Source organism: Cololabis saira, chromosome 5 (genome assembly GCF_033807715.1).
Source record: "Cololabis saira isolate AMF1-May2022 chromosome 5, fColSai1.1, whole genome shotgun sequence".
NCBI lineage: Eukaryota > Metazoa > Chordata > Actinopteri > Beloniformes > Belonidae > Cololabis > Cololabis saira.
In genome coordinates, this window is record NC_084591.1 from 16,909,091 (window position 1) to 16,919,230 (window position 10,140).

Sequence of the window (10,140 nt, forward strand, 5' to 3'; positions counted from 1 at the left end):
TTAAGATTAAAAGAATGAATCCAACTTTTTCTGGTCCGATTGTTGTTTTCACATGAGTTATGTTCATGTGAGAGGGCTAAATGGGATTTTCTGCTAGTAGAATATTCCAGGGTCTTTCTTGGTAATGGAGACACATGTCCACAATCCAGCCCCTGAAAAATTACCTAGAACCCTACTTCAAGAGGTGGTAGTGGAAATACACATCTTGAAGACAACCAGTCAGCTAATTCTGATTGCCTCAAAATTAATACAGAACTGCCAACACATTAGGGGAGAAAGACAGTGCAGGCTTGTAACTGTAACATAAGATATTCATTATATACATTTGAGTGGCTTTAGGGCTCAATCTTTCATGGTATTCTGTCAGAGCCCTGCTGAGTGTTCTTGCAGTTTAGTGATGGCAGTGTAAGAAATAAGGTGGGACTAGTTTTCTCAAGCCACAGCCGGTAAATTTTAACAATACTTGGAGAATCTGGTTGTACTCTTTTTAAGTAGTCCTCCAGGTACTGAATAAACCTCTAAAATTATTTAAAGCAGCACTATGTAACTTTTCCACCTTAATATCATATTTCCAGAGTCATTTTGATGGTACATCAACTTCCAACAGGTTTAATGACACCTCTGTCTCGGTCTGAGGGCAAGGCAAGGCAAATTTATTTATATAGCACAATTCAACACAAGGTAATTCAAAGTGCTTTACATTGACATTAAAAGCGGCAAGACATAATAACAAATAGGTAAGAATAAGAAAAGAAGTAAATAATAAAAAGCACAAGCTGTTAAAAATAAGGGCAGTAGAGTACAGCAGGTAAGTTTAATTTAAGAGTACACTTGAGTAAACAGTAATGTTTTTAACCCTGATTTAAAGGAGCTGACAGTTGGAGCAGACCTCAGGTCTACAGGAAGTTTGTTCCACCGGTGAGGAGCAGAATAACTGAACGCTGCCTCACCTTGCTTGGTTCTGGTTCTTGGGACACGCAACAAACCAGATCCAGATGAACCTCAGGGGTCTGGGAGCTTCATAGGAACTAACAAATCAACCATGTATTTTGGTCCAAGACCATTCAGGTCTTTGTAGACCAGCAGTAAGATTTTAAACTCTATCCTTTGACTCACTGGAAGCCAGTGTAGTGATTTCATGACCGGTGTAATTTGGTCCAGTTTCCTGGTGTTTGTAAGGACTCTGGCGGCAGCGTTGTGGATCAGCTGCAGCTGCCTGATAGATTTCTTGTTAAGGCCTGTAAAGATGCCATTGCAATAATCCAACCTACTGAAAATGAATGCATGAATAAGTTTTTCCATGTCTTGTTTTGACAGAATCCCCTTAATTCTAGCAATGTTTTTTAGGTGGTGATAGGCAGATTTAGTGATAAACTTTAGATGGCTGTTGAAGTTCAGGTCTGAGTTAATAATTACACCAAGATTTCTGGCTTGATTCGTAGCTGTCAATGACATGGAGTCAAGGTGAGCGCTGATCTTTTCCCTTTCATTTTTAGGGCCAAAAATGATCTGTTAATTGTCTGTATCGCCTTCACTGGCACTATGTAACTTGGAGGAGCATGGTAGGAACCCTGCCACACTAAAAAACTACAAATTTACGGCTTTGACTGCTTTACGGCATACGTCACTTTCCCCTCCTTCCCGATTCGTAGTCGAGATGAAAATGGGCGGGGCGTGGAGCACAGAACTCAGCAGAAGCTGTTGTTGAGCTGGTGTGGCGAGGCGTAGTGCAGAGGGGGAAGTTGTCCAACAACGCCACCTGGGGAATTGCACCCCAGGAAATAAACTCGACTCGGGACTGGGTCTACTATGAGGTCACACAGATTCGTTACACCAAGTAAAAGAGGATATGAGACGGACTTCCAAAAATATATAACTTATTTTTATTTAACAATAGTTTAGATTAAAATGAACATGTTCTTTGCAACCCGAGTGTCTGCTAAAACCACAGTAGGTTAAGGGGGAAACCGACCTGCCACACTGGTATCATGGCTGAAGCAGCGAAAAATCTGAAGAAAATAAAAGTTTTATCGGAGGAGGCGAAAAAAAGAAAGAGGGAGAGTAACAAGCTAAATGCCCGGACAACAATAAACATTGGCCTGGTGTCGTGCCAAAAAGTGATTGCGTGCCAGAATCTGATTTCTGGCGTGGGAGCGCGCACAGCAGCCCGTTGAGCGACAGTGTTTAAACGTCAGATTTTCAGATTATGAAGCTTAAGAATGAGATCAAGTCATATTTAGGCAGAAACAACTTTTCATTAACTGTATTTGGCCTTCAATCAATTTTTGGCAGGTGAAAATGCCTATTTTGTGTTGTAAAAGAGTTAAGCTACTTTCACATAGAGGGCGCACAGCGGCAGCCGCCGCCGGCTTTCCCATTCATTGTGTATGTGCTGCCTCCGCGCAAGAGCGCAGGGTCTGCTGCGGGGGTCGGCGGCACGCATCAGGGCGCGCGCCGCCGAGTTTGCGCAGCGGCATAGGGCGCAAGTGGACGCACGCCGCCGGGTTGCCGCCGGGTTGCCGCCGGGTTGCCGCCGGGTTGCCGCCGGGTTGCCGCGGCAGCAAGGCGCAAAGCGGCTTTATCCTAGAACGCGGTTTGCGCCGCGCACACCGCCGGGATGGGCGCAGACTCGGCGCAGAGACGGAGCAGAGCAGGGTGCGCCTGTGCAAGTGACAAACATTCTGTCATTTAAGTTCATTTCAATGGAGCTGTTTACATTTTTTAGACTGCTACTACTGACCATTTCTCGTGGGATACACCCATTTGCATATTGTTTCCTTTCATTACTGTAGAGTAAAAACCCTCATGTTTTGAATGTCCTCTCATTCTTGTAACTACATTTTCAATGCTTTTGGAGAATTTCTGTATTTCCATACTGCTTCATTATTGTTAGTCATCTGGAAAACTATCTGAGGTGACAATTGGGCCTTAATGTGATTTCCCGAGTGTTGATTAGTAACAGCTTGATTTAAAACTCAGGGTTGACAGACTTTAAGTCTCCAAGTCAAAACATTTTGACAACATTTGAACGATATTTCAGTGTTCTACTGATGCAGTGACGTAAAACATTACCCAAAGTCCGCTTGCTACTTAGTACAGATTATTACTATGGAGAAAAAAAAAATTCTTGTCTCATACAGCAGAATAGTATCTATTACGGCAGAGTTTAGTTGTGTTTTCATTTCTGAAATAACAGTAGAATGTGAATTCCCTTAATGTAAATCAAATTCTAGTCTTGAATAATTTTATAGCTGATAATTTGTGACTTGAAGCGCTTATAAATGCATATGGAATGTATAATTCACATATGCATATAATGATGAATGTAGCATAGTAATTAAATTCTCATTGATGTTATTGAGGTTGTTCTCGTGAAAAATAATTAGAGCTAGAGATCAGAATGTGCAAGTAATCTCTCCTGTATAAACCTCATTTAAAGGTCATAATCATTTATGCTCCTTTATCAGCAGCTACTGTAAATTAGTGTCCTCAGGGTCCATCTGGTCCAGAGATGATTTAATAAAGCAATAATAGGAAAGCTTGTCTTCTCCTGTTACTGGATGGGAGAGTTTTATTTATTGCAAAGCGCTGATGAAAATGGACATGAATTGAAAAAACACCTGAGCAATGAAAGTTAATGCAAGTTGAAGAAAAAGGTGATAAATTATCATCTACTTTGATTCTTTTTCTATGATTCTTTCTTTGTTGTATTGTAAACATTGACTTAGCCCTGCATCGTGCACTATTTCGTAGATATAGATGACATCCACATTAATACGTATTCATTTCAGAATGTACAGTATTATGCACAACACTGGAGAATTAGAATAATGATCCATTGTACACCTCATTGCAGTTTGCAACAGTCTAATGTGGATGGATTAAAACATTTTAAACCTAGCAATCACTTCAGTAATCATTCTTGGAAAGTTTTTTTTTTTCTTTTATGCGTATGAATAAATTCCTTCCATTAAATTCAATTCATTTAAATTTGATTTAACTAGCAACTATTACAATACAAATTGTCTCAAGGCACTTTCCAGAGACTCGGAGCATGACCCCTGAGCAACTATTGAACAATGGCAGGTAAAAACTCCCTTAGTGGGAGAACAACCTTTAAGCCAAACATTTGAAAGAAAAACTTCCGTTTAAATGGAAAGAAACCTTGAGCAGGACGTGGATCATCTATCCTCCTGCCGAAGGCCAGCCGGATAGAGTTGGGAAATAGGAGGGAGATAGGACAGAGAGCATGAAGAACAGACAGGGGAGGGGCAGATATATTGTCAATGGTACATAAGACAAAATATATTAGTAGTCATTATCCGTTTGTTGGAGAACAAAGAGTTATATGTGTGTAAGTGTAGACAGCAACACTGTGGTGGTCAGAGGGTTGGCTGGCATGTTAGGAGATATCCTACTGAGACATCTTTATAGATAGGTGGAGGTAAACACTGGGATGGTCAGAGGCTGGGACTGTACCAGTGGTGGGCAGTGCATTTCACACTTATAAGCCTTCAGTGATGTCCAACTTAGTCAATAAAAACATTTCATTATGCCAGCATTTATAACACCAGGATTGGAGAGTAGTTAGAACACACCTAAGCATTATTAGGCAGTCACTGTACAGTCACTGTACAGTCACTGTACAGTAGGTCAGTAAGCAAATCTGGAAGCTCTGGCCTGCAAAGACACAGAAGAGAAAATAGGGGGCAGACTAGCACAACAAACTACAAGAACAATGGAGCAAAATTACACTAATGAGATACTTCTGATTAATAAATGTGGATTGAGCTGAAGACAGGAAGGAGAAGAAGAGTAAAGAAGAGGAGAGAAAAAAGGGGGAGGGGCACCACTCAGTGGATCACGTTGGTGTCCCCTTTTGGCATACGCCTATAGAAGCATATCTACAAGAAAGCTATGTTTAAGACGAGCCTGCTGTATCGTCCTAGAAGCTGCACCTATGACTATTGGCCCTAATTAAAGTTTAGACTAAATATAGGCTTTACTAAACAGAAATGTTTAAGTTTGTTTTTAAAGATACATGTGGTGTCAGCCTCCCTAAAACACATTGGAAGTTGGTTTCATAGTAATGGTGCCTGACAGCAGAAGGAATGCCCTCCAAATCTACATTTGGATATTCTAGGACAGGGATCTTCAGTTTTGGTCCTTGGGGACCGATATCCTGTACATTTCACATGTTCCTCTGCTTTAACACACCTAATTCAAATTATTGGTCGTCATCTATGGAGGACTTACAAAACGGAATTAAAAATAAAAGCAGAAATATATATATTTTGTTTTTCCTTTTCCTCCTACATGGATTTTTGTCAAGAAAAATATCCATCCATCCATTATCTATACCCACTTTATCCTTTGCAGGGTCACGGGGGTCCGCTGGAGCCTATCCCAGCTAATTTTCAGGTGAGAGGCAGGGGTTCATCTCAAGGACCAGAATTGAAGATCCGTGTTCATTTCAATTCAATTCAATTTTATTTAAATAGCGTCTATTACAACAGAAGTTGTCTCTAGGCGCTTTCCAGAGACACTAGAAAATGACCCCTGAGCAATTATTAAATAAACATAACATAACATAACATAATGGCAGGTAAAATCTCCCCTTGTGGGAGAAAAACCTTAAGCCAAACAGTGGTAAGAAAAAAGGGAAGAAACCTTGAGCAGGACCTGGCTCATAAGGGGGGACCCTCCTACGTGTAAATATGCAAGCTGAGAACAGAGCTCAGCTTGCTCAGAGCTCTATGTCGGCACATAATTCATGAAAATATTGGCCATTTGGGACTTTATATGCAAGTAACAGAATTTTGAATTGGATTCTAAATTTTATGGGTGGCCAGTGGAGGAATGATCATTTCTGAAAGAATGATCTGTCTTGCTGATTCCTGTCAGCACTTGCACTGCTGCATTTTGGACCAGCTGGAGGCTATACAGAGAATTAAATGGGCATCGTACAGTAATAATAATACATTATAGCAATGTAGCCGAGAAGTGACAAGCGCATGGATTCGTTTTTCTGCACTACTCTGAAAGAGTCATCATATATAATCATTATTTGTTTGTGTTTAGGTAGGCCATATTTGCATACAGTAGAAGATTTTTTCGGGCCACCAGAAAAAAATGTTTGACCCGAGCTAGAGCTCTGAGGCTAAAGGCCTACTCATCCAACTGAGAAACATCTAGAGCTCCATGGACATTAGCTGCCACATCAATATATACCTGTAGCACTAATGTGAAGTTGGTGTTGCTGTATGGAGCAGAAGTGTGGAATCCCACAAAGGTCACCATGAGCGAATCCAGACCTTCATCAATCACTGCGGCAGGTCTGTACATTCCATTAGCCAGAGACAATTAGCAACACCAGCCTGTGGCTTTGGACGAACCAATTTTTTACGGAAGAAGAGATTTGAGATGAGGATGCCTATGCCATACCCTGAGAAAACCAGCAGCCAAAATTATAAGGTAATCATTAACATTGAACCCCAAGGAAGAGTAAAAAGAATAAAAGACCAAGAAACCCTTGGTGTCAGGATGTGGATGTAGATATCGAGCTGCAAAGACTGGGACAGGGACAGACCAAGCTTGTTCGGTGAATTCCTGTAAATTTGATAACAAACTGCTGAGTGTAGTGTAGCCTATCAACAGTCTTTTTTTCTTCTTCTTAAAGGTATTGTGACATGAAAAACACATTTTTCTTGATTTTTTGTGTTTTGTTGGGTGTCTTGACATCAATTACACCCAAAAAACAACGAACTTTTAACATTCAGTGTATTGTGTGCTTTCTGGGATTTTCCGCATAACTGTGCAAAAACGGCTCATCTGGTTTGGTGGCGGGCCGTGAAGTCAGGGCCCGCTAAATCACCGCCCCCTCCACCCAGCTCCTGCCTCCTCTCCTCTCCAGCGCACCATAAAGGCTGATTTATGGTTCCGCGTTACACCGACGCAGAGCCTACGGCGTAGGGTTACGCGGCGACGCGCTCGGCTGTTTAGAGCCTCTTTTGTTCTAATCACCGGAGGAAAACTGCTAAGAAGACCCGCGGCCACTGACTGGACTTAAGATAAGGGGACAGTGCTGCTTGCATGCCTTTATTTTTATGATTGTTTGCTGTGGTTCTCCTGCTGCTTTTCCGTGCTTCGCCTGTCGCTTAACTCTCCGACGCCGCTGTGAGCGTATGGCTGGAGGAGGAGGAGGTTTGGAGGAGGAGCGGGGCAATGATTGACAGGAAAGGGGGGAAAGGAAGCGTTTTTCACGGGGCAAAAAAACACTGTAATAAAAAGCCAGGAAAAGAGTACTAGAGTGAAGTTTTTCTTGTTACACTCTTTTAGACACATTTGAAGGATGTTGGCCAAGACTTTTAATAGTGTTAAAAGCATGTTAAAAATGATGTCACAATACCTTTAAGGTTTACATTATAAAATGTTAAGTCTTATTTACATGTTGCTGACCAAAAAGTCAACAAATGGCCCATTTTTTGAGCCAATCTCCATTAATTTGGCATAACTCTTGATTTTAGATGCTCAGTAAAATGATGCAGACTGCAAACTATCTAACCTACAGGATAGTTTTGAGGAGAAAATGAAGTCAGCTTGAACTTGTTAGGCAGAATTTAGTTGTACCTTGGCAAGAACATTTTTTTCTGTTCTTTCAGACATCCTGTATCATAACATACTTGAAATAAAATGGTTAGAGGGCTGCCAGTTTTCTTCAGCAACCAGCTGAGCAACCTCTCAGCGTGCATGTGGCAGGGTGGAGAGGTTGATGGGACACATGCACCTGTGTCCCATCCGCCTGAGTGGCTGCCGTTCTCCACCCTGCCTGCCTTATAAGGCAGAGGTGGACAGCAGCGAGGGGTCGGAGGAGCTGCTGGTGGCGGATGCTGTGGGAGAAAGTGCTTCTGCACGTGTGTGGCGGTGATCTGGGTTATCTGGCGAAATAAAAAGGGTTCGGCACAAAACTCTGTGTCCTCTATCCTGTCGGTCGGGCCCCTGTGGCACTCGCATTGCTACAGTGCACATTTACATGTAGGAGGGTCCCCCCCTACATGTATCAACTTTTTAGAGGTTGATTCACCTTTAAAAAGTCTAAAGAGCTACTCGTATCATAGCACTTTGTTAATAACAGGAGAATGGTTTGTCTGCACAATCCTAACATGTCATATATTGCCTTTATGGCAATAGATGACAAATTAAGGGCTGAGTTTGGAGAAAATTCTGTGAGTGATATCTGGAGAATGGAGGGCTCGTCAAGATCCACAGATACATTACAACAAAGCTCATAATTTAGTGTTTACAATACAAGAATTGAATCAAAGTAAAAATTGTAAAGCCTGTACTTGACATAAAAGTCTAAAAGCAAGCACTCCCTGCAAAAATCTGAGAAACTGAAAGTTCCCAATGGGTTTGCCCTTTAACTCTACTTATTGACTCAGCATGACACATCTTGTTTTAAAAAAATCATTTTTGGTGTCGACCAGAAATGAGGGAGCCAAACTAAGACATTCAAATGTTCAATAGAACTACTTAGTCTACTTAGTTTTGCCATTTTCTATACAAAACTTATCAGTGTCAATAGCAGTATGTCAGCACTATCAGAAAGTGGTTCTATTGACACGTGAGGAACCCCGGAACAAGGCCATACGCAGGTTTATGATTAGTTTCTATTGAAGCTATTTAGCTTCTTCTGTGTGAATGGGAACACTTTCCCATGGAGCAGACGGGTAGAGATGTGAGATGTCCAGGTCTGGTGAGTCACACTCACACAGAAACGTTGGAGCAATGGAGCGTCAGTGCAAGGTCAACATCCATAAGAAATATCCTTTCAGACTGTCCCTCATTCCACCCACTAAACAAAATAGGGAAAAAAAACATCTAGGAGAAAAGACCTCAGCATTTTAAGGCACAAACAACTGTATAGATCAGGAGGATTGAGACCATTTGGAAAAAACACTTTTTTCCAATAGGAATCATTATTATCCAGGTTAGGAATTTTTTTTCCCACCGCCCACTGCTAATTTTTTAACAGCCACTTTTTCCAGGATCATAAAATCACATGTTAAAAAATAAAACTAAAATAATTTCATATTTAAGCAAAATTGTTTTTCCAAATTAAATTTTATTAGTTTTTTATTATTATTAATAAAAGCTGACACTTAATATTTTACTTAAAGGTAAACATTAAAATTCTTAACATCCTCTCTCATGCATAGCATGCATACTCTAAACTAATGTAAGATCAGAATAATCAAAGCAATATGATTTTAACATAATATGTAGTGACTCAGAATTAGTTGGGTTATTAGTGGGAGAAAAGAATCCTTACAAATTTCATACAGCTTTTGAAAAATTAATTACCAGGATATAATAAACAGTTTGTTTTGACTTAATATAGAAATACAAAGAGTGTCCTAACTGTCAGCATAAAGACCAAATGTTATGCAGATCCCTCCAGCACTGATAAGGAAACCTTGGCTTCTGCAGATCCTCAGTTTAATATCTGAAGTGAAAGAAAAAGCAGAAATACAAGATTAGCTGTTGTGTCAATTGAGTTGTCAGCTTTTGTTTGGAAGTTTTCTGAGGAAGTGCATGGTTTCTTTCCACGCAATCTGGATTTCTAACATGGATCCGTGCTGCGACGGCCTTGTTAAAGTCACTGGGTGAGATAAATGGCCTCCTATAGCAGCAGATTACTAACTGTTAAATTTAGAACACATTTCCGCCCTGTTGCTGCCTCCCTGTAGTGCAGCCAAAAAGTATCTTGTAATGTGTGATTACCTCAACTCGTCAGAAAGCACAAGAGCAATTATCTTCTTTGTAAACTTTTGACAGGTTGCAATTTTGGTATCTGCACAGCCTCTTGCTCTCAATAAGTTGTTGAACATAAGCTATGAGATAATAAAGTCAGACTAACCAAGATATTCATAAAATAATACCCTCACACAAAAACACTTAACCATGAAATATTTATCACCCCACACTTCCCATTCTTCAATGTCCAGGTCATTGCAAGGCAAGGCAAGGTAAGGCAAGGCAAGGCAAGGCAAGGCAAGTCAAGGCAAGGCAAGGCAAGGCAAGGCAAGGCAAGGCAAGGCAAGGCAAGGCAAGGCAGGGCAAGGCAAGGCAAGGCAAGTT